Source organism: Dromaius novaehollandiae, chromosome 9 (genome assembly GCF_036370855.1).
Source record: "Dromaius novaehollandiae isolate bDroNov1 chromosome 9, bDroNov1.hap1, whole genome shotgun sequence".
Lineage (NCBI taxonomy): Eukaryota > Metazoa > Chordata > Aves > Casuariiformes > Dromaiidae > Dromaius > Dromaius novaehollandiae.
Window position 1 is genome coordinate 9,084,257 of NC_088106.1, and position 25,683 is coordinate 9,109,939.

Sequence of the window (25,683 nt, forward strand, 5' to 3'; positions counted from 1 at the left end):
TGAGGCTTTTTTTTGTTTGTTTTGTTTTGCCTCCTAGTATAATATTGGAAGATTATTCTGAAATCCCATACCCCAATGGATGAGCTGTCTTCTAATTTCCAGCCTGAATGTACTCCTGGTGAAAACGTATGCATTTCTTTTTGTCCTAGTGCCATCTTCAACTTTATATAAAAATACCTATTCTTGTTCAAGTATTTATCAACGCCTCATGTATTTAGAGAGAGCAATTATATCCTCTTTCAGACTTCACTTTATCAGGCTAAACAAGTCAGCCAACCTCTCAGTGTCCTCTTGTGAGGCAGACTCAGCTTTTATGTCACCATTTTATTAGTCCTTTTTGGCACCTGTTCCACTTTATGTTCATCTTGCTTGAACATGGTCTACCAGAGTAACTCAGAACATAACCCATGAGGATTTAGCACTGTTCCCTTGCACATTAGCAGCATTAACACCTTCCTGTTCCCACCAGAAGTACCTGTTCACCTTACATACCTTAGGACTACATTTTTCAGAGATGCATGATACTAGTGACTCAGTTATCCTTTGCTTTTACTGGCTAATATACACAGGTCTTTCTGTTCCTCTTACATTTTCAAGAGCTGAGCTCCCAGGTTAGAGCAAAATTCTGATTTGTCCAAAAGCGCACGATAATGCAACTTTATGCTACTAAATTTCAGTCTGTTTTTTCCACTGCAGTCCTCGAGGTCTTCCAGCTCTTCCTGTATGATATTCTGTTTCTCATCTATAACGATAGCACCCCCAACTTTGTGTCATCAGCAAATTTTATTGCACACTCCTACTTTTGGTGCCAACTTCATTAATGAAAATATTAAAATCAGTTCAAGACCAAATCTTAAGATAACTAATATTCCCAGGTCCAGCACATCCTCTGAACACAACCTGATGTCGTATCCCTTTTAATGTGCTCCTTAGTCACTTCACAATTCTCCTACAACATCTCATCATCTATCTAAACTAGTAATTTGCCAGCAAACGCCATACTGAAGTCTAGACAGATTACATTTAGTGCTTTTCTTTTGTTTAAAACCAAAAATGAACCACTTTATGAAAAAAAGGCAGATTTCACTATAGCTGTTCACGAAATCTATGTGGATAAGTAAGTCTTGTCAACTGCAACCATATAAATACATATACACATATATATAAGTATATATAGTGTATATATGTGTCTCTCTCTCTCTGGACATGTGTGCACATGCTACAAAGAATAGCAACCCTTCCTCAGAAGAGGACTCCAGGGACTGAGAGATCAGGGTTAAGATATTCCAGAAGATTGCACTTATGTTACCCCTTATCACATTCTTTCTTCCTTCAAATACTCTACAGTGCACATTAACTGTGGATGAATAAAAAGCAATCTGATGAGAGGGAGAAGCAACACAGCATTATTCAAAGAGCTCTGTCAACCTCTTCAGGCCGACACTGGCTGTAACAGCAGCATCGAAGTCATAACGCAACACAAAGGTCAGTAGGTTTATTTAGTTGGGGTGAGGAGTGAAAGAATTTCAATTGAAATACACTGGACTACCATAAAGAAAACCATGGCACGTATGAATAAAACAAACCAACAGAAAAAAGGAGCACTGCTTGTTCCTCTAGGCTACAAGAAGGTAGACACACCCAGAAACGTCAGTCAGATCAGGCAAAGAGAACAGTGGAACAAAACCGGATGGGGCAGGGAAAAGACCTCGCTCCCCAAGAGGATCTTCAGAGCGGCTTTCAGCCCCAGCCAGAAAACCAGCACATGCAATGCAGCCCCTACGAGTCCGCCCACTGACTGCGGTGGACTTTCAACCAGTAATCTAGTGAACTGCAACAGCATAGAAAACACCTCGGCAATAACCAACATCGAAAGATTCAGCACAAAAGGATTGTGTTTTGGGAAAAGTTAAACACACAAGAAACTGGGATATTAGGTCAGTGGAAAGGAGTGCAAACAACCTATTCTAAGCTGCATGCATATTCAGAAATTGATAAGCAGACTATTTACTTGCTTGCTTACTGTAAAAAGTATGAAATCTGCAGGAGAAAAAACAGTAACTATCTTGTCTAGAAAGCATCTCATCACCTCAGGGAACCCGTATCAGGAAACAACAACTTGTATTGTGTCTTCTATTCAGAGTAAAACCCGAGCATCTCTAACACTGTTTCTATTTGCAATGTATGTAATTAACAGTTACCTCAGAGTGATTCCTTGGGATCATAACCCTTAGGCTGCTCCTCAGGTTACTACCCCTTCCCAGACGGTCAGTCTCGTGAAAACATCCTCCGCGTATCAGACATTTCTTGGTTAAATCCATTCTGATGGCTCATTAGCAGAATAATTTATCAACTGTTGCAAGAATAGCTGTTATAAAGTTGTTTTATATGTTCCATACTACCGGGGTGGAATTCCAGCATTTTCAAATGTGTTTTAATATGAAAGCTGACATTGAGTGTTAAGTTCATTTGATTATTTTTCTGTTTGTGTTATTAGTAATCAGTTTTTCCAGCACTCTTTTCTGTTCCAGTTCAATCATTCAGTTGAATTACTTGACCTCCTGGTGAACTGCACCAAAAAAGGAAAATTAACTAATGCCTCATTTGATCTTGTGACCATAAAACTTCTGTTTTCATTCCCTCTTTAACCTTTGACCATCTATTTTTCCCTTTAATTTGTGTGTTATGTACCTGATAGTTTTAAATGTTTCTTTTATTCATGAAAAAAGAATCTGCTCTGACAGTTGATCTGCCCTCTATTCATTTTAACTGCTGCTGATTTTATTTTAGATTCTCATTAATTAGCACACACTTAAAACCACTTTTTCATAATCCATCGTATGTATTTGACTTACTATATCCTCCTTCGCAGAAATGCACAGCAGCTTTCAAAAAAGTGGCAACGGTACTAACATGGAAAGCAGCTCAAAAAACAGTGGAACAACTATTTTGATTTTACAAAATCTGCTATGCTCATGTGCCAGTTTCTTACTTAAATAAGGTCCTCTCCTTTTCATAATTTTACAATGAACTTGAACTTCATTCATGCTAATGGTTTTGTTTTTGAAACAGATGTCAAACACCTGCACACACAAAACATTTTAAAAACACAGGCAGAACATACTAAAATATTGTCAATGTATGGCAAAAAGAAATGAAAAGCGGAAATACCACATATATTCTTGAATGAGGACAAGTAGTCTAAACTGCGGGTCACTTTTGGTATCAACAACTTCCAATTGTGCTCACACCAAATTCATGGATGTGGAGCCTACGCACGTATCATGTTCAGTACCAACCCCAGGAGGATTCAGATCTCTTATCCTGATGAGTTTTGTGTACATATCCATTAAATCACAGTAAGAAGAATACACATAACCCTCATTTGAACATATGGGTGCACTGACCCAGAGACTATGCCCTTTATGCTATTCATATGGCATATTAGAGACGTCTCATGTAAGCACAGGCTTCAAGGTCTGGCACCCATTTGGACGGCCACATAGAAGCAGAGCCCCTGGTCTTCGGTGGCTAGCAGGTCTCAGTTTCTCCTGAGCAAATAAAAGTATGTATTTTCAATATCATTCCCCCCAGCCAGCCTACAGGCTTCCTGTTGTTGTAGCACAGCAACACACGTTATCTCCCAGAATCTACACCACAGAAACTAAGGGCAGCTTTTACTTTTGTTGACTCGAACTAGTATCGACTTTCTGTTGACAACAATGAAACTAGGATCACGACCCGATCGCACACAAGTGATATATTAACGTCATCTTCTGTGAAATAATCACAGTTCTTCTCAACCAGAAGGTAACACTCACGTGCTAGGACACAAAGGGGCCCATCCTTAGGTTTCCTCCTACTTTAGGAACATCTAACACCCAGCTTAGTTTTTTAGTATGCCACAAGCCTAGTCACTATCAAGAACATTTGACACTGTGTTTCCAGTTCCTTTAGAGAATCATTCACAGGGTGGGAAAGGGGTCGTTTCAGGTCACAAACTTTACCATAGGCATACGGCAGCTAACCCACCGGAAAAACATAAAATACCCCTCCCCACTAAACCAGACGGCACACCGATCAACCAAGACACAACCTAATGCTAGCTGCACTGCTACTAGTGCTATTAAACGCTTGAACCAGTGCAAATTAGCAAAGACAAGAAAAGCCCAAGGCAGGGGAGAGGAAGGGGGGGAAAAAGACAACATGGGGAAAAAAAATACAGTGAAAAAGCTGTAACAAAAACACAATCTATTGCAGCAGATACATTTAAGATTTAAAAACTGGGACTGGCAGTGTCAATAGGAGAGGAACAGCAACGGTTCTCATCCCATTACTGAGGTTGTTTCACTAGTTTTGGTGATCGGCCTAGTTTTTTTCTGCTGTTACAATTCCACTGCGCTGGGCACCTGCCAGAGGCTAAACACTCTGGCTGTTTAGATAATTACATATTTATGATTCTGCTGAGAATTCTTCGTCACAGCTTTTCTCTGAACTGTAAAATGCTGAGAGATGCAGCAGAGAAAGTTCTCCAATACGACATGAAAACGGATCCACCATTTCTGCTCATGTTTAAGGACAGCGGTTTCCCTTTCGCTTGATTCATTCACTAGTGAGCTTGAGCTGACGGTGGAACAAAACGGAAAGGGGCGTTCTCCCTCTGAAACGGAAACTGGTCTGTTTGGGTTAGCTTGCGCACTACAAAAAGAATAAAAAGAAAACTAAAAAGCCCTTCCAAAAATGGATCAAAATACAGGAGTATATAAACTTTAATTATTACCACAGTACGCGCCCTACCATAGCACACAGTCAATTTTTCTTCTATTTCATACTATTTCTACTTCCTCTTCAGTTTATATACCACTAGATTAGCTAGCTAATTCATGCCAGTCCAAAAAGTAGAATTTATGGATAAATATTGTGAAATATAACTATTAGCTGTAACCAATCATCAGACAAAAAAACACTGCATTTCATCTTCTTTCATTGATAATAGCCCCCATTGATTTTTAGACGGAGCAGAAAGCTTCAGAAACGAATTCCAGGTTATCGGGGAAAATTAAATCATGAAAAAAAATTTAAGACTACTCTATCAAATACAGCCTGTGAAAATGCTAGTAAAATCCCATGAAGAATCTGGTAGGTCACTGGTAAAATATCAACTCACTTCATATCATTATTAATTTCTCTGCTTTTAAAAAGGTAATAATTATGATCTAAACTGCATCTGTCAAAATGCTTTGCTCTTCTATCCTTTAGTTTGTCTGTTAGTTTATTTTGCCTACTAATGGAAGACTTCAAGACAACCTACACTATTCAGTGGAACTGTCTATTTTACTTCAAAACTTCTAACTTCCTTGTGTTGTGGTGGTTGCCAGTGCTGCAACTTGCCTGGTGGAAGCACAAAAGGCACTCTGTTCCCAGGCAGCTCTGCTATGGGTTTCTATTTTTTTTTTAATGCATTTTAATTTAGGTTATTTGGAGGAGTTTGGTTTGTTTACATTTTTTTAAATATTAGAGAATGAGATCCTACTTAAAACTAAGAAATACATTACCGTTTTGCTCTGAAGAAATCAATATTGAGTATTAGTAAAAATTTTGCCATCTATGATGCATTATTTTGTTTTACCATTTCTCTACTTGCTTCCTCAATATCTGCTCAACTAAAAAAATTCTTTTAATCTAAAGGATTGGCTTCCTATAGAATACACTGAACATTTCCAAAACCCAACGCTGTCAGTTTTGACTATTCCAGAAACTGTTGAAAATGTATACATTTTTCCTTTTAAAACTATACTCCATAAACTGTACAACCAACAGCCTGAACAATAAATTTCATGAGCACTTTTAGGGCCTACTGTTGAAAACACTTTCAGGATTGGCTAATTTTAAGCATGTGAGTAGTCCTTATTTATGCTCTAAAAGAAGTATTCCTACACTTGAAATTATGTGTACACACATGCATATTATTTGAAGGACAAGGGCCTTAGTCTTGCAGTGGTTTTTTTTTTTTTTTTTTTTTTTTTTTTTTTTTTTTGAAGTAACTACTAATGTCTCCTGTGGTCAACACCTTAAGTCTCAAACTTTTGAAAGCAGGAGTCCCCGTCTTCATTGTAGCAAAATCTAATCCTCAGCTTTACCTTTTTCTTCAAGGTCTGCCCAGCTGCAAACATTATTTCTTAGGTACTTCGAAGAACAGCATCATTATAATTGTGACACTGACATTCAGCTCCTGTTGAGACAAAGTCATGGAATGTATTATGATTTAGCTTTTCCATGACTTGATCCAAACATGGCATACATAGCCATGGCAACGACAGTAATTCTTTACTTTCTTTTGCATTGCAACTGCAGTGCAAACTGCAGGGAACCCTGAGGCTAGTGTCATGGAGCTCCTGCTGTTCTCGGCACAGGCTCCACATCAACCTCTGCAAGTCCAACTCCTGTTGCCACACTCCCTCCTTCCCCCCCAGTTCTAGTTGCAGCATCCTGCCCCCTCCCTTGCCTGTCTTACCCTGCATGGAACCATTTTAACACAATGGCTGGAACCACAGTCATTTATTTCTTCAGCTGTCTTAAGGAGTGGTTAGGTTATAGAAGGCTCTACAGAATGCATCACAAAGGGGTTTCAAAGAAAAAGTCTTGCTGAAGTCTTGGGGAAGCTCTGGCAGACCTCTCTTAATCCCTTCACTGAATCTCTTTTTATTTGGGGTGATTTCTCCATCCTCCCCAGCTCCTCCAACCACTCCTGTTTCTGGACTAAATCCTTCAGATAGCTAATCATGTTAAGTATCACACCCACGGAATTTCCTGGCCCGAGAGACTTGGTGCCTTCAAAGCCCTGCCCTTAAAAGAAGTCTCTTACGTGTACGAACAGTTGATGTAACATGTAAGCAGCTTCTTCAAAATATGGTACGATATAATCACCAAAAAGTAGACAGCACTGAGGGAAATGGACTTCAACAACTACAGCACTTAAGGCACCCTATACTTTGTATTTCCCTCAAGAGACAATGTAGACTTGACTTAGATGTGATGACTCTGCTTTCCTAGAGACTAAGCAACCATGTGCTCACTGCAAATCCTCACTCTTATCTGTGTCAGCGTCTAATAAACGATAAGATCCTCCATCCTCTTCTGCACAGAGACCTTTTAACTGATCAGTGTGTTGATCTTCATCTTTGTCAAACTAACCACGTAGTAGAAGATGGAGTCAAGAACATGTACATAGTGTTTTTCAGGATGCCTCTTAAGAGGCCACCATGTTGCCTTGTTTGATTTATCAGCAAGCGGATTTGTTATCCCCCTGTGGTTACTTCCTGTGGAATTAAATCCGTCACAGCAAGCCTCTGCGCGATATGCAGCTTTCTGTACACTCCTTAATGAAAGGCCTGCTCCAGTGAAATTTAGAAAGCATACAGGCAAACTGTCTCGCTTCTAAAATTTGCAAGAGAACCCTTGCAAGGTATGATGGAAAAGATCTTCTGGGAACTTGTGAAGCTACTTTCAACTTTATTGCACTTTAAAGTCCTGAAGAATACAACTCAAGGGCTGCAATTAGTAAAAGTACCCTATAACCCATGAATTAAGCATATCTAAAACAGAAGCTATTGAGACACAAACCTTCTAGCCTCATTTTGCATTTTTTTCAGAACAAATTTACCCTTGAGTCGTGCAATCTCAATGCTCTTTACATAGAAAATTTGAAGTTTCATATTCATGGTTCTAGGAGACTGGAGGTAATTGTTTAAAACGGGAGTAGATTTTCTTTAACATCTTGGGCTGAAAACTGAGGTAATTCATAGGTCGGTTCACAAGCAAATCAGACATTCCTGCCTCTTGGGTTGACACAGATGGCTATAGGGCATGACAGAGTTCAGTTGACAAATTTTAATCTGCTGCTACAAGATTTAAAGCCCGAAAACTAACCTTCCATACTGCAGCTAAGGTCAGATCCACTGCTTCTGCACTTGGCAAAACATGAAAATATCTGACCCTTAGACTTACCAATATCACATGCTCCCTCCAGAACTATGGTCTTGCTCAGAAGTCTTTTTCGGAACTGTGCATGGAAGCTAGCTGTACTTACTCTGTAGTTTTCAGAAGTGAACTTCAGTATTTTTCATCTCTTACTAGTTATCTGTAAGTATCCTGCTACGATTCAACCTCTGCCATGTAAAACAAAGCAAAGAAACCCAACAGGAATTCTAGCCTCTTGTGCAATGCTGTATTTTTTTTTTTTTTTTTAAAACATTCGGTTTATCACCTACTATAAACTGCAAAATACTTACAAACAGCTGCATTCTCCCATTTTACATTTTTTTCTTTGCTCCTTTTTTGTATCACTCATTCTGGATTTCTTTTTTTTTTTCTATTTTATTACAGCTGTGCTGTATGCTAGCTATAGCCTATCAAGTATTTGTATTACCTTTATGAAGGCTTCACATCAGAGGAAATATCACAAAATAAAATCATGTCATTTACTGGCAGTTCTGGTAACAAAACCCACTCTGGAGCCTTCATTCCTAGTCCCTTAACACAAAAACATACTTCACTAGTGTTCCGAATTAGCTTTATTAAAAACAAGCAAACAAGCTACTAATTAGTTCTTCATAGTCAATACATTGAGTTTTGCCTTGAAGACTGTTAAATTGGAACCATGTGAAATGATGAAAGTTAATCCAAGATATGCTTCTGTTAATGCTTTTGCTCTCTCCAGCAAGCTAGTTGTTCCATCATTTCACAAAAAAATTCATTTCCCAAAACTTTTAACGGAAAAACCCGATGTGGTCTTGTGTTCAGGCCAAAGGTCTAGGGCTTTTGATTATTCTTTCTAATACATTCATTAATCCCTTGTGAACCTTGGGTAAATACCTACTTATCAACCTCTACATGAAATTTTGAAATCCTAGAAAAGGTAGTATTATATACAAACTCTCCTTTACTTAACAAGCTTTTTTTTTTTTTTGTTAAGCCTTCATATCTTGCCTTTCAAACTCTGATGGACATTACAGATAAACAGAAGAATGGGAAAGAGAACTGACCACAGCGGTACTGCCCGTCTTACCAGCCTATATCACAGGATAAATATTTGAAAACAATTGCCAACAATCCCAATATGTTAATTGATTTTAAGAGGTAACTCCTGTTTTGCCCTATTTAGTCACGCGTTAATATGTCATCTGTGATGCAGAAAGTAAGCATTTTAAAAGTATGTTTAAAATAGAAAAAACAACAAAAAAAAAAGATACAAAGGATGCATAACTTGTATTTTACTTTTGTTTCTGACTAAGAAGAAACAAGCTGCTCTTTCAGATCAACCACTGTTTGACCATATTTTGTCTACAAACATCCAAGACAAAACCGACACAATAAAATCTGTAAGAGTCTTTATTTATTACAAAGTTAATGTAAGTAAGTTATGATTACTTTGGGGATGACAAAGAATTTGTCTAGCTTGTCTCTTAAATCTACATTCAAACTGTTTCAAAGTTAATTAAGAGATCAGTAATTGTTCAGAAATCTCTAGAATAATAAAACAACTTTGCAGAAAAAGCAGATCTTATAAGGAAAAGAGTGAAGAGTATTTCACATCACTACGAGTAAAAGTTAAGTATGTTTTATGATCCCTGTAATAACTAGCATGCCCTTGAGGCTGTGCAATTCTGGATTTCTAATATCATTTGGGGGGGGGGGGGAATCAGGACAAAATGCAGTAACGTTTCAAATACAGTTTCAATTTTTTAAAATTTAATGAAGTATAAGCCTAGGTTAATATGGAATGAGTCATGTTTTTAACAGAAGCAGTATTACAGAACCGTATTTCAAATCATGACTAAAACATGTGCAACTAATACAAAATAAAAAGAAATTAGAGTAGCTTTTTGTTGGAGAAAGGTCAACATCAACTATGAAAACTTTACAACAGAAAGGGCCAAGGGTATAGCTAGTTTCAGTTTTGGAAAGGTAAAATACCAGGCAAAGTCACCAGATAAAAATAACATCTTCTCGTTCAACAAATCTGTTCCCAACAGATGCTATTCATCCTGAATCAATACAAACTTTACATGTATAAACTGTATTTTGAGCCTAAACGCCAGGGTATTAAATGATACGCATGCTCTGTGCAGATTTTCTGATTTCAGAGTTACATTTGTTTTGGTTAGTGCCAAATAGGCTGCACTACATTTCACTCCGTGTTGCCTTTGAGAATCAACACAATTGCTTCCTACATTGCAATTTCAAAACAAGCCAGTTACACCCATGCAAACTCTCTGCCTCTGAGCATTGCTTTGCTCACAGTACGACCACAGGGGAGTTGGAAAGGTATCACTGAGGCTGTAATTGATTTACGTATTCTTTAGATCCATGTCCATAGACAAAACAAAGGAAACCAGCTCTCAGATCCCAAATCAAGTTTTCAAAGCTGGTAGGTAGAAATAGTACCCCTTTAACTTGGGAACAGAGCACAATGATCTAGAGATCCTTGAAATGCGAAATTCAGGCTGGCACTTTATGCATGTATTTCTTAAGGTTAATGCTGCAGTTAATGTTCTTATAACACACTTAGACTGTGACAACACCAGACACCAAAACTGCAGGAAAAAAAGATTATTTGAACCTGATCAAAGCTGGAGCATTAACTTCCAGTCCTCCTCTTTCAGGCCTCACCCCTGCTTCCCATCTGCTCAACTATTAGAAAACCTTAATAAACCATAAAGATAGTCTGCAAATAGAAGCTTCCAATAATCTGTAATATTTAGTAACATTCCAGAAATGAAGCAAGGAGATGATAGCATCAACCAAGCCCATTTCTATAGCAGCAAAGAGCTTAACTTCACTATCTTACGCTATCAAATGTGCTGAAGCAAAAAACACCTGACACCGCAGAGCTTTTTAACAAGGGAAGATGTTAGTATTGAAACAAACTGCAGAAAGCACCCAAGTGGGGGCAATAGAGCACGCAGCCAATCGACAGCTTCCCCACAACAGGCTCTTGGCCAAAAGAGGAAGCAAAAGCAGTTACCAACAGGATGAGCAGTGTTATTGTCAAATTACACTTCTTGCTTCAAAATTAACATGTTGCCCTATTTTCCACAGAATAAACTCTGGAAACAATTTAAATATTTTTTTCAAACAGAACAGCACTTCAGATGTTGCTTCAAACATTAAAATAATCACATTCTGTGCTAAAAAGTAGTTATTCTAAAAATATTTGCAATACAAGTTGACTTACGGTACCTTTGGAGGAAGAAACCACACCACTTTTAGTCAGCTGAAAAGGTACTTACCATTGGCAGTGCATTGATATGAGGAAGTTTTCCTTTCAGGTGCCTCTTGCCACAGAAGGGTGATGCTGAAAAGGAAATGAGACAAAATAGGAAAAATTATTTATTATTCTGAAAAAGGTGGTGTTAATACAATAAAACAGCATGAAATACAGGCCTTCGTAGCTCAGTCTGTTCAAGGAGCTGAGTTATTACCACCGAATTTGTATACAGCCTATATGTCAGCAGCGATCAGGAACAGAATAGCAAGTAGAGCTGGGTTTTTTGCATATATCCTGTCGCTAGCCACATCACAAGAACTGCTCCTGCGGGGAGCCTGAAATACAGAGCTTTGAACAAATAAGCCCGCTGAATGAATTACTTCTGCCATTGGCCCTCTAGACAGTTGCACCCATTCAGTAGGAACATATATAAACAAAATAACCTGCGTACAAAAATCCTGATGTCTGGATTTTGCCTTAATTCTCCAAAAAAGGGTTTTGAAAGTTAACTACACCGAGCAGAAAGCTGACAATGCCTCCACTCCATGCCACGTTTCTCCTGGAAACAAATTCCAGCTAGACACTTCCATATGCTTGGAAAAGCCCCAGACAAAAATACCTGTTCCAGTGGTTTGTCTGCGGACTGCTCTTCTAAAATGGTTAAATCCATTAAGGGTCCGTGACTGCACTGAAGGACACAGTTTATGTACCCAGGTGTGACCATGCACCCAGACAGGTCACCAACTCCCGCATTGCTTCATTAACTGAAAAAATAGCTTACACTCGCTGCTGGCTACCTTTGAGAACACCACACACAACCAAAATTTTCCAGCAGAATAGTCAAGATAAGTCCTTCCCATATTCAAAAATAGAACAAAATCATAATCCAAAATCCATGCTCGCCTACATTTTGGTAATTTTCTTCAAATATCAGTAATAGTTATTTTATGCATATTACAATATGAACAGAAATGGGCAAGAAGTTAAGAGAGTCTCTGCAAACGCTTTTTGATGTCCAAGCATGTGTTAACTCCATCCATGGCAATATCCCTTTTTATTCACTGCTATTCACTACCAGTGATTTTTCTTCACACTAATATTTGTGAGTGGCTGCTCTCCATACAAATACTTGTTAAAAACTGCTTTTCTTGCTAAGACATAATCTTATTAGACACTCAAAGAACAGAAAGAGGGAGAGATGGCTATGGGTGACTACAAGTATTATTAAACTTTTTTTATTTTAAACTGTTTACAAAACGTCTGTAAACTGTGTTCAAAAACTTTTGGTATGAGTAAGAATAAATACAGTTTTCAGGGCTCACCATCAAGAGTTTTCTCGCATGCAATTTTCAAGCTCAACCAAGAGGAAATAGTTTATTATAAAACCATTTTTGACCTAGTCAAATAAAGAGCTGCGGCAATTAAGCTTATTTCATTCCTGGAACATCCCACTGCACCATCGACGCCGACGGAAACGTAACCTTTACAGTGCGCGAGTGGAGTTGCTGCAGAGGACGAGAAAGAATGCAGGAATGCTGGGAATTCAAAGGATTTGCAAACACGTTTTTTTCCCCCCTTGCTCAGTGGTACTGGTACTGCAGAAATTATGTAAATAGTGTGAAGAAAACTTCACTTGTCAAGTGACACAATTGCCTATGTGAGGATAGCCAGAAAGTTTGGGGGGTTGCACAGCAAGACTGGCAGCCCCGCACAGAAGAGAAAGCGTTATCACCTCACCTTCATTACCTTCACGTAATGAAAACATTACGTGCCTGTCACTGCAGTTTTCCTTAAAAACAAAACACAGCACCGACCCAGAGCACACTGCTAGGCCACGTACTCTGCCTCTAAGACGGTCTAAATCGCTATAAAAGCTGTGTCCAAAGCAATGTGTTGGAGAGCTCTGATGCCTAGTTGTGAGTGTGACACTCAGCTTGTGTTATTTCATTGCAGAAGGAATGTAACAAACACAAATAAATGGCAATTGCACAAACATAAACAACTTTCTTCAATGAAAAAAGGCTTTCTTAGTATATACTTCCTAAACCGTCTCTTCCCAACACCCCTGCGCCCTCATGCAAACTTCTGAGTGCAGCACTTACGGCCAGAGCTGGAGAGGGAAACCTCTCAGAGGCGACTGTGGAAGAGGCTCCTTGGCCTTGGTTTTACATCTGAACAGGGCAGCGACATGGAAAGAAGCTGGAATCAAAGACTCAAGGGAGCAGACAACAAGCAAAGAAAGGGTTCACTGCCTCGGCTTTACTCCTCGCTTGTATTAGCTGGTCGGAAGCTCCAATTTTAAATTAGAGTGCTTTAAATGACACGTAAACATTTAGAAAAAGCTGCAGCGGCCTCCTTCAGAGCCAAGTTACTGAATGCAAATGTCTCGTCAGCAAAGTGTTTTCCTTCCACATTTATCCTACTGGATATTGTTAATGCAGCAAATACCTTCAAATAAGGCTATACTTGTTTGATTTTAGACTCTCTCTCACTCTTATATACAGGCCTGTTACAGTGATTTAAACACATGACCAGGTGAAGCAACACCTATGCTACATGACACAACCCACCAAACACACTTAAAGTTGATAAAACACTTGGGTAAAGCACACTAGCTTCTAAGTTTAGATCCTTCACATGTGAGGGGGTAGGGTTTTTAAGAAAACAAACAAACAAACAAAAAAAAAACCCAAAAATCCCACGCACTTATTTGGCATTGACCGAACACTGGTCCTATCAACCTAAAGAAAAAACAAAATTTGGCTAGCACTGAGCATTTTCAGAAAAATCACCTCCCAGGAACTCTGTGGCAGGTAGTGGTGAGCTGTGTCCACCCAGGGCTTCTTGTGAAAGCACAGCATGCCTGAGGTCGGTGTCCGCCTGTAACACTACACCCGAATGCACAGCACAACTTCTAACACTGCCTCATCAGCAAGAGCATCCAGATGTGATGCAGCAATATCTGAAGCAATGAACTCCCGTGACCTGCCCACACCAAGAGGTGGCAGAAAGGACTTCCAGCCAAACAGGTTATACAGGACAGGCAATTCCCATCTGCAACGCCAAATCTAACATGCCAAACCAGACACCAAGAAAGCAAACGCCAATCTGTGCTATTGTTATCAACTGAGGAATAATCACGCGGTACAAAGACAAAACCACAGATAAAGTCAACTGTGGCCCCACACGATGACAAATCTGGTTAAAAACGCACAGAATACAGATGTAGCCTAACACTATTCCTTACATGTTTCCAAACATAATCAATTCAAAAAAGGGATTTTTTTAAAAAAGCTACTTGCAAAAATGCTTCATTTTTTTCTTCTACAAACATTGTCATTGACATTATTTCCCCCGCCCATCCATCCATCTGTCCCACAGAGACTCATGGTGGGAAAGGCTGGGTGAGTGCTACCGCTAAAGCAAAGGATTTGGCAGGAGGTTTGAGTCATTTTGCTCTTCATTTGAACTTGCGCATTCATGTTTTTCTTACAATCCTCTTAGGATCGTACTGTTTATACTACTTTCCGAGATTCTTGTGCTATTTTAACAACTTTACTCATTAAATTTTGTTCTTTGCACATTGCAAAAGCCTTCTACAGACACAACATTTTTTCCACTAAGTTCTCCTTAAGTATCTTGGTTATCTGGCTTCAGTATCTGGAAAGAGTGTCTCAAACAAAACAGATTTAAAAATAACTAAATCCTGGATATTCCCCTCAGTAGCTAGGCTGCAAAAAGCATCGGACAATAGTTTACAGAGCCTAAATTGAAAGCTAGTCACTCCATTGAAAGCTCCCTCTCATCTCGATAACAGGCACATACAAGTGTAGTAGTGATTCTACCACTGCAGCGCTTCGGCCATAAACAGAGGAAAATCAAAGTTACCTCTTTCAATCCCAGCTCCACAGAGATGTACGGAATTTTTTTTAAAAATAATTCATCACTTCTACAATGACATCTGTTTTTCTGATCTAATGGAGAAGCCAAACTGAGACAAATATCAACTCAAAAATTAAGGAGCAACAAATATGTACAAGTGAGAAAAATCAGGACCCACACACAGGATAGCACTAAACGTGCTCTTCACCCGTGGTAAATGAGTTGGCAGGAACAGAGTTCCCAGAGACACAACAAAACACACACAAACGGCATCGGAAGCCACAGCCACAGCACCACGGCTCTTCTCCGAGAGCCCAAGGGGAGAACAGCATCAGGGAGGGGGGGAATAACGTATATATTGATACCACGTAACAGTTAAACAATCTTTTACAAAGCAGAAATTCTCTTTCATTACCAAACACATAGTATGTATGTATACATAAGTACGTGAACCTACTATTAAAACAAAACAAAACAGGGCACCTAAAGCGGTTAAAGAATAAGAAACGGGTAAGCAGGCAACATTCCTCTGGATGAAAGATCTTCTGGACATATGAACCACTGTGTTTTTCAAAAGTATGGGGGGGGGGGGGAAGATGCACTGCGACATGATAAACATGGGAAAAGCAAGACCAAACAACATGGTAGTACGGTAGCAGTTACATGCAAGTTTAAAACAAAACACCAATTTCTGTAATAAAAGTCAAAAATGGAAGAAATCGCAGAAGCTAGCTTACAGCCCACTAAAAGGAAAGACACCAGCTCAGCCAGTGCTACTGAAAACCTACAGCACAGGAGCGAGCCCATCCCTGTCGACTGACTTGTACCACTGGGGAAGAAGGGGAGAACCACCACCTTCCAGCGCTACTCCACTTGCAAGTCAGTTAAATGAAATTCACTACTCAGTAAGCCAATTCACATCAAGCGAAAGCAAAAAGATTCTTGGAGACTAATGTTAACTCTAGTCTAGACCAGGACAGAGCATATGTAGTTATTACTGAAAGGGCCAAGGATTACGTGAAGGGAGCCTGTCCTCTGCACTGACACAACACATACGAGAAGTCACCAGGAAATGAGATCACTCTCTACTCATCTCTGCGTTTTACATCTAGCTTCTTAAACGGATTGAATTAAAACCTTGGATCTAATTCTCTCATGCAAAGCATCCTATTTTACTGTTACTGAAAAGAATAAAACAGTTTCACAAAAGATAGTGTCTGTAAAGTATTTTATAAAATCTTTACATGAAAAGCATTGTATCTATGATCAAATACTGCTGTGCTGGGGAGTGGAATGATTTTCTTCCCTTAGCGTAGTCACAAAATCCTACCTCTATAGACTATTGCATACATGGCGGTGGTCCACAAAGGTAAATTCAAGGTAATTCCTTATTTATGTTGCTTTTGTGTCATTCTGAAAACGGTGGACATGCTAACTCACTGGCAAACAAACTGAGTATTAAATTGAAATTAATCACTGCAAGATTAATCAGAGAAAAGACTGAAAATAACAGCCTATCACACAAACTGCGTGCACTCAGCAGACGCTTGCCTCAACCTGAGAAGAGCAAAAAATCCCCCTCTCCTTATGAAAAAAATCCTATTGTGTAACATTTAGCTAGCCTCAGTAAGTTCATTACGGATTTTGGATACATAATTAAAAAACTGAACCAAGACAAAAAAAATACACTGCTTCAAAAAAGATTTTTTTTTTTTTAATTTCCTTTCTTAAAGGTAGGAAGAGCCCGTTACAAGGACTTCCCAATTGGTCTTCAATTTGGGGACATACAACAGCATTCAAACAGTTTCCCTATATAAAACACCCCCTCTTTCCCCATTTCTGCTAACAGTGCCTGCCTTGTCTGTGTTTTTTAGATATTCAGGGCAAGATATTCCTCCGCTTTGGGATTAATGCTGGCCTTGAAGAAGCAGCAGTCTGGATTATGGCAGGCATCATAAATCATTATAGCAGAGCAACAGTACAACTATATTTCCTTCTGAGACCGATTTGTTCTCGAAGAGCTTAATTTATTGCATGCATTAAAATTCTGTCTCAAATGTACCATGCTTTGGGAGGTGGGACACACGGTTTAAGTAGAAATCATATTTGGAACTGGGATCCAATTTAGAGCACGTTTAAATAAGGAATTCCCTGCAGATAAGAGGACATGACAGTATTCTACTATTTTCAACCTTAATGAATGTAACTACTGTTCAAACTATGCCTGTTTCTCTCTCAATACTGGTACCACTAGCACCCCTACTTTTTTTGAGCAATTAGAAGTCAAACATGGTATTTTTCCCAGAGTAAAAGCTGGATCTACATTTTGTCTTAAGCCAAGCTAATGAGCGACAGAGAACATTCAGGCAACGCAACAGGGCTCGGGTGCTGCTGCAAGACAGAGTATTTGCAGACAGCTTGACGTCAACAGGCTCAAGAAGTCACGCTGTGGCCACTGAACCCGAACGCAGAGCACACCGAGTGTTGCTGAAGTCCTGCCTCTCTCGCTATCTGCGAACGTGTTAGGAAGGCTGGTGATTCTCCAGCTGCCTGCTGCTGCTGCCTTGCAGAGTATTTGCCCTCACAGCAAAGTATCAGGTTTAAAAACAGATATAGCAAAGGGTTCCAAAATGCACCTGCAGATGCCGTTGGACTTCAGTGGGGCATGGGAAAGAGTACTAGCACCGTCAGAAGAACTGGGATCCAAAGATTCTTCCAATACAGCAGTCAAAACTGAGTTACTTTCAGTAGTAAAAATCACTTCAAAATCCATAAGTATGAAAACATTTTTCTGAAAACTTAGTCATACCAGAGCTCAGAACTAAAGTTTGTGGTGGAGCTTCGGCTCATATACTCCAGATGTTCTTGGACGGACTTCCCCCATAAGAAAGCACTTATAATGATTTCCAGGTTCTTCCAAGAATTATTACTACAATTATTATTTTATGCAAAGCCAGAGAAAAATTTAAGCATCTCACAAAAAAACACAACACTAACTGCCCTGAAATCATCTATTAAATATATCATGAAATAATTAAATATTTTTTCCAAAAACGGTGCTCTTCCAAAGCTTCTGCAAGCCTGCTGACAGTCCCATTTCCCCAGAAGTCTTCCTGAGCGACATTTGCTGCATGTACTCACACAGCAGCACAACCTTTCTCCACAAATTCAGTGGCCTGTTCATATTTTCACATGAATAACCTGCAGAATAAGCTCTTTCTGTACAAGTAAACCTGGTGATTCAGCAGCAGTTTGAGTTGCCTGAGACCAAGAAATACCTGAGGAATTTCACCCCCTTTTTTAATCTCCGAGAGCCCCTGTTCCACTCCATGCCCCGCCACCAGCAGACATCATCCTTCCTACGAGGCCTCCTGCCTCTGTCCCTGCCCTGCTATCATCATGTCTTTAGCAGGGCAATATTGTGGACTTACGTGAGGATCCTGAGTCGCAAAGAGTTAAGACATTTCTGGAGAGGGCTGTAGCTGTTCATGTGCTGGTCGTCCAGCCACCCCTGTTAAAGGGATGACTTATTCTAACACAGCAGCTCCTGAACTGTGACAAATTACAGACCAGGCTGTGTAAATATTAATTAAAAAAAAATATAATAAAAAATATAATAAAAAGATTGTGCTTCTCTAATTAATATGGAAAGGTGTAAACCTACTTCAGAAACAGATAAGCCATACTTGCAGCAGGGGCTGAAAACTTCAAGGGGAGAGGAGCACTACACTGATTCCAAAGCTGCTCTTGCATGGAAAAGCTCTAAGGGTATAACTAACTTACCTGAGGGCTTTGGCTTAGCTTTGTTGTTAAATCACATCCTAGCCAGCATCCACCTGCCCACTGCACCTAGCTGCTCCCAAGCATGGGTTCTTGCCATTTACTTTACCCTAAAAATGGCCATTAATAGCTTTCTACTGCTCAGTTCCCACAACCGTCTCGCTGAGGGGTCAGAAGAGCACAGAACGGACTCAAGAGAGGGGGAAGGAATACGGCCCACAGTAAGGCAGACGTGGGAACTGAACTGCCCCTAGAGCTACGTCATCAAAATACATCTCTGTTTCTAAGGGACAGAATAGCTTTTGCTTGCTATCTTGGACAACAATGGGAACCCCAGCACAAAACCTCACAACAAAAGCAGAATGATGTGCTAGGCGATGTGAATCATACCACATTTAACACAGACATTAAACTGTATTAAAAATTATTATTCTGTTGTCTTTTCAAATCATTCAGATAAACAGAGTTTCTCAGCCCTAGTATCTGTCACAGAGATTGAACAGGGGAAATATCTGCATTGATACTATACTTATACATGGAGTAAAAGACATGCAGCCTACAGTACAGGTAAACATAGCAAAACATTTACTTTAACAGAATGGTCAAGAACAGCATTTATTATATAAATGGATTAAAGTCATTAATCAACACCAGCATGAGAGTAATCTAATCGTGCCACTTGTTCTTCACCTATTTTTCTGAACAACAGGACCTAGGCATAAGGAAGCAAAACAAATGTATTTGATTCACCAACGGCAGCATATTCACAGGATTTGACAAGCATCAGGAATCAAAACCACAGTAGAGGGGCTTTGTATAAAGACTGTCAGTAGGCTATGATTAATTTATAACAATGTAATAGTGCCCTTATGTAAGTTAAAATAGTAACTTGTGTTTGTCATGAGAAGTAAAATAGCATTACTGTATACATGCAGGTAAGTCCTATTACAGTTACACCACGTACCTCCCACCATAGGTGATCTATTCTGAAATAAAAGGAGACTGTCTTCAAAAAGATATTACATTAACATTTTGCATTTTTTCCTACTGTTTCCTAATGTTTTTTCTTATTCCAAACTGGTGCAAGAAGAACGAGAAAACTTAATTTGTTTCCAGGAAAAAAAAAAAAAAAAAAATCAGTATTTTCATTTCATTGGAAAAAATTTCTGTTGAGTTTCTTACCATCATTGAAGATGCATGGTTCAATCTATAGCGCTTTTAAACTAATGTGTTATGTGTACGGAACTATGCATAGCAGTTGTTTATACTACAGACAAATGGAAGTGTGATTAGATAACCTATTATGCTGCTTTGCAAACAGCCAAACAGCAACAAAAAACAGTGAAAAAGACTCCTGATATTAGTCCCCCAGTACCCTGTACTCTCCTTTAGATAAGATAAAAGATTTTGTCACAGAGAAATTCCAAGGGACCTGAACGAGAACTCAAGAACAGCCACACTAGATCAGGCCAAAGGGCTCTCTGGCCCGTTATCCTCTCTCCAAAAGTGCCTTAAAGGCAGACACACAAAGGATGAATGAAAACAGTGCAAACATACATGGTGCTTTCCCAAATAATCTGCTAGCCTCCAACTAATTTCAACTCAGGTGACTTTCTGTGCACAATTTGATCGGTTCCTTGTGTTTAGTAACCTCTAAGGAATTGTCTTCCACTAACTTGTCCGGACCCACGTTAGCACCTACAATACCTAAGCAGTTTTACAGATCGGCTCTCTGTTGTGTGAAGACAGACACAAGATGTTTTGCTATTTTTGCTATTTTATGTATCTGTCTTCTATTAGCTTAACTGGACACCCCATAAGAGAAAGTGAACCTCTGATCCTTACTCACCCCTCCCCATGACTCTCACGAGTTTGCAGACTTAACTATGCCCCCCACTCCCATGTCATAACTTTTCCAAACACAAGTTGCCTTTCCTGCCAACTCCTAACAGCCAGTTTGTTTTGGCCAATATTGAGCACTATGCTGACATTTTTGTGAAACTGTCTGTCATAACCCCATGTTCTTGCTCCTGGCTGGAAATGGTCATCTCGGAGTTCACCATTTCCTACACGAAGTTGGACTCTTCCTCCCCCATGTGCGTCACTTTACACTGAAATCCATTTGCCATTTTATTGCCTTGTCAGCCTTGCAAGATCCTTCTGTAACTCACACCTGGCTCTCAATCTTGCAATATTGAAGAGCATATCATCATGCCTTCCTCGCCTTGCTGCTTTCGCCCTTTTCTAGGACATTTATGAGCAGGTTGAGCAGCACAGGTCCTTGCAGAGCCCCTCCACTGGTGACCTCCTTTCACTGCAAGAACCAATCATTTATTCCTATCCTCTTTTTCTTTCCTTTAAACAATTACTTTTCCATGCAAGGATCTTGTTTCTTATGCCAGGGCTGCTTACTCTTCAAGTCTTTGGTGAGGGACTCTACAGAAAAGCTTTCAGAGTTCCAAGTTGGCTGTATCAGCTGGATCATCTTATCCACATCTGCTGACTCCTTAAGAAAACTCTAATGAGCAAGACTGTACACATTTATCTAGGAGTCTGCTAGTGATATCCTTTATTACTGTTTCTATCTATCTAGCCAGTACAGATCCTGGATTTATGCACCTTAAGTCCCCAGGTGTCCCCTAGAACATTTTCTTTGGAAACTGCATGCCACTGGCTCCTTCCCATGTTCCGGTACCAAGAAAGCTTTAGAAGAGCAGATATACACTTTGGTCAGTAATAGTGTTGTTTCTATCTTGAGTTCTTTTAAAACACCCTCTAGTTCTGGTGATTTGCTGCTGCTCATTTTGTCAATTTGTTCAGTAACTATTTCAGTCGGATTCTCTGACGAATACTCCACAAGAAAGGTTTCCATTCCTTCTGCAAGGGACTTGCAGTCTTCAACCACTCATTTTATTGGATGGCCTATCTTGACCGTCTTGACAGTCATCTTGATTTCGGAGGATCAAAAAAAAAAGATTTTTTTGGTTCTTTTTGCTATTTGCTACTTACGGTCTTTTTGGCCTAGTTATTGTGTTTTTATATTTTATCGGACATAGTTTATGATTCTTCATTTTCCTCAATTGCACACAAGACTTCAGCTCTTTAGGATGCATTCTTGTTTGCAGTAGCATCTTTTAAGCTGCTGTTTACCCATACCCACCTTTCTTTGTCCTTTGTGAAGCATTCCTAGGTGGCACGCACTGGCCTTACCTCTAATATGGTGTTCTTTAGTAAAATCCCCAGTATCTGGAAGAATTTAACTCTATTTAGACTGTTTTGGCAACTTTTTAAACAAGCCTCCACTCTTTTTACATAATTTTGTTGAAGTTGAACAGAACTGTGTGGATTTTTAGGTTTGAGTTGTATCTTTCAGTTGCTGTTACAGGCTGACACTTAAACTTCAAATTTTGAAACAGATCTCATGCTCCAATCATGGTGGATTCAAGGGCTGCATCACTTGTAGGCTCCTTAACCAGCTGCTCCAGAACACAGTTAGACATTTGGTCTCTATATTATATTTTGATATGACAATTGCCCACTTTACATGGGATTAGCTGAAGTCTCCCACTGTCTCCAGTCCTTGTTCCCTTTCTAATCTTTCCAGAGTGTCAGCCAGTGACACTTGATAGGGTGGTCACTAATACAGATCCACTTTTGTGGGTGTCAGTCACCACCACCAAAAAATAAAGCACTTAACCCATTGTTATTAAAAGTGTTCATCTACAAGAGTCTGCCTAATTTGAAATGGGGAACTGTGTTTAGCATGGCATTTAAAGGAATGCCATTACATTTCAAGACTATCTTCCCGAAAGAATATTGGCCAATACATGTGCTTATCAACAAAAACTCAAACCTACAAAGAATTCAGTTTCTTGCTTACAAGTTTGTATTCAGAAAGCAATCACCTTCTAAACCCTATCTACACAGTAAACTGACTAATATTCTTCTCAGTGTCTTACATTTCCACTCTGATTTTCTGCTCTGTTCTTCAGTAGAGCTCCCTGTAAATAGGGTTAGTATAAAAAATGATTTTGTCAAGCATATTACTTATCATTTTCAAACATCTATATAAAATTGGAACTAGTTACTACTCCGTGCATTAAGCAGCATTTTAAACTCAAAAAAAGTCTACCTAAGAACTTGGAAAGCTGTTAATGGATCAGGTCTGGGGTACTGGTTAAGTGACTTCACAGACTAGGAGAAGAGAGGCAGCAACTTAGCAGCTGCAGAAGCCAAGGACAAGAAAAGATCTAGGTATTAGAGAAGCCTACTGAAGATAGTATAACTGAAAACAGATTCTAAATAACAGGAAAAATTTCCCCAAAACAAACTCATGCAACTGGAGAATAGTGAAGGGAACAACAAATCGCCACTGCTTAGGATATTTTAAACAAGAGTGGGAAAGACTCTGGAGGGAGAAATTCTGCTTAAGGAGACATACAATATACAGTGTTTGATCTAATAGGTCTTTTCCCTTTCTTTACTTTTGATTCTTATCTAATAGTTTCACACCAGGAAATTGGCTGAGCTGTGCATCCTGCAAAACTCCAGGTTCAAACTGGATTTGGCTGAAGATAGGATTTTACCATTTAGGAATTTCATCTGTGAATTCAGCCTTTGAGACTGCCTGCAGACTGCCACCAGGACTTCATGAAAGGGTTTTGTTTGTTTGCAAGTGAGACGATTCATATTTACCAGTGCGATCTACTACACTAACCACAGAAATAACATGAAGGGCAGGAAATTCTCTAGTGATGGTCTTTGAAAAACTTCCTGTACTTTATAGCAAACTTATCTACTTGGTCTTTCTACTTGTGAAAGAAAGAAAAAAAACCTTGCCCACATCTTAATTTTAGGATATGCCAGACGGCTGCCATCATTGAAATTATTTGCTCCTTGCATGCTTTTTGCTGCTCTGATACTGATTCACTAACATGTCCACAGACAAACCCACTAGGATCAGCTATTCGCCACCCTTTAAAAAAAGTGATGGATGACCAAAAATTAAGAACTTATAAAAGATTCTGCTATTTATGCCTCTGTTTTCAGTTCAAATGTACTTTTGTTGTTGTTGTTTTTCTTCACAAAGACCATATAGGTCACCTGAACATTTTGCTACTTTCTTTTGTGGTCACACTGAAACACGCTAGGTAATCAAGGAAATGACTGCAAACGCTGCAGCGAGAAACAAACATATTGCTAAAAAATACTCCACCTAGCAAAAATACTTCTACTCTGTGTCAGACACATCAAATATTGGGGTCTAGTTCATCTCCACACATAATACTAGAGATATTACTTTAGTCGCACCTTTTTTTTTTTTAAGCAGTTTGCGGTGCTTTTCAAAATCAGTGACAGGATTTTAAAATAGAAGAACATGATGCTTATAGCACTGTATAATAAACACATAGGACCTATACAGCACTATATAATAAATCTATAGAACCAGACAGCACAATAGTGATACATCTTCCATCAGCCCATGAGTATTAAGTCCATGTTTACATGCAGCTGTGCTTCAGACGATGCTGTTTATCAGATCAGATAAAACCAGGTTCAATACGTGTGCTTTGTTACATAAAGATATACAGGTGCAATCATTTATTAGCATTTTGTCTTCTCATTTTTCTTTTCGTTGCCTAAGAAGCAAGTGAAATCTTGGAATTACAAAAACGTCTCTGACACAAGCACTTCTGTCCCATTTAACACACTGCAATCTTTTTATATTAACTTTACTGAGAAGAAAAGTCCACTTGCCATGTTTTCACAGGGATACTGCTCCTAGTTTGATGTTGACCTGTCATGTCCTTCCAAAGAAGCTCCATCTGACCTGGACAGTAGTTCTCACTTAGCGCACCACTTTGCGCATGCAGCAGAGACGCGTTGATTCTCCTCCTCCCACACAAAGCAAAAGGACAGTATTTTGCTAGCAACATTTCTATACTGAACAAGGTAAGTTTTATGAGCAATTAGCAGTATTTGTTCTCTTGTCAAGTTGAGATAATTTCCTCCTGGAATTTTAACTAAGTCATTTGTTTATACAGTGATTCACAAAACATTACTAGCTTTATCTTTTTTCCCAATAATATCCTCTTGTAAAGCAGAAAAAAAATATGAAACTATTATTTTAGTATGCATATGAAGGGTTAATTTGGATTACCTCAATCTATTAAGACTTTACTACAAAACTCTTAAATGATTTGGGTCACAGACTGTTGCCAGCCCTCAGAATTACACACGCCAAACACTCCTACTGAATTTTGAAAAAAGTGGCTCCTTGGAGCAGCTACAAACCACGTACGACGGCCTCCCAGTTCACAGCGCGCACACGTGTGGACGCAGACACGCAGGCACCCTAAAGTGCAAGTATTTATCAGGCCATTACGATAACATAATGCATTAATAATACACATATGAGAGCGATCTAGGTACCTTCTCCTTACTGTGTAAAATTCCCCTCTCCCAGTGTAAAATACATAGCCATAAAGGGCAAGATAAGGGAAAAGAAGCGAATTCTACAAACACGGCATAATGAAACCCAATACATGCACGCATATGATGTGAAATATAAATACAAAGAGATTTACTTCTTGGCTTGCAATTTCAGCTTAAGGATTCAGCTTTTATTTTATTTAAAGGGTGTAACAAATTTTTTCATCTTTGCCAAAAATTTCTGTTAAAAAAAAGAAAAAAAGAACTTACGTTACCCTTAATCCAAATCCTTCACTGAGGCACTGGCAACAACAAACCAA

General features: G+C 39.2%; 1 protein-coding gene across 5 annotated transcripts in view; it reads right to left on the minus strand.

Moving 5' to 3' along the window:
* TBL1XR1 (TBL1X/Y related 1) overlaps positions 1–25,683 on the minus strand; it is a 125,295-nt gene that overhangs the window by 60,400 nt on the left and 39,212 nt on the right. For 4 of the 5 annotated variants that reach the window (XM_026105694.2, XM_064516630.1, XM_064516632.1 and 1 more), the window contains exon 2: positions 11,292–11,356. The gene's annotated coding sequence lies outside the window, so the exon portion shown is untranslated. Of the gene's footprint in view, positions 1–6,140; positions 6,233–11,291; positions 11,357–25,683 lie in introns of all 5 variants that reach the window. The other variant, XM_064516631.1, reaches the window with a different exon arrangement.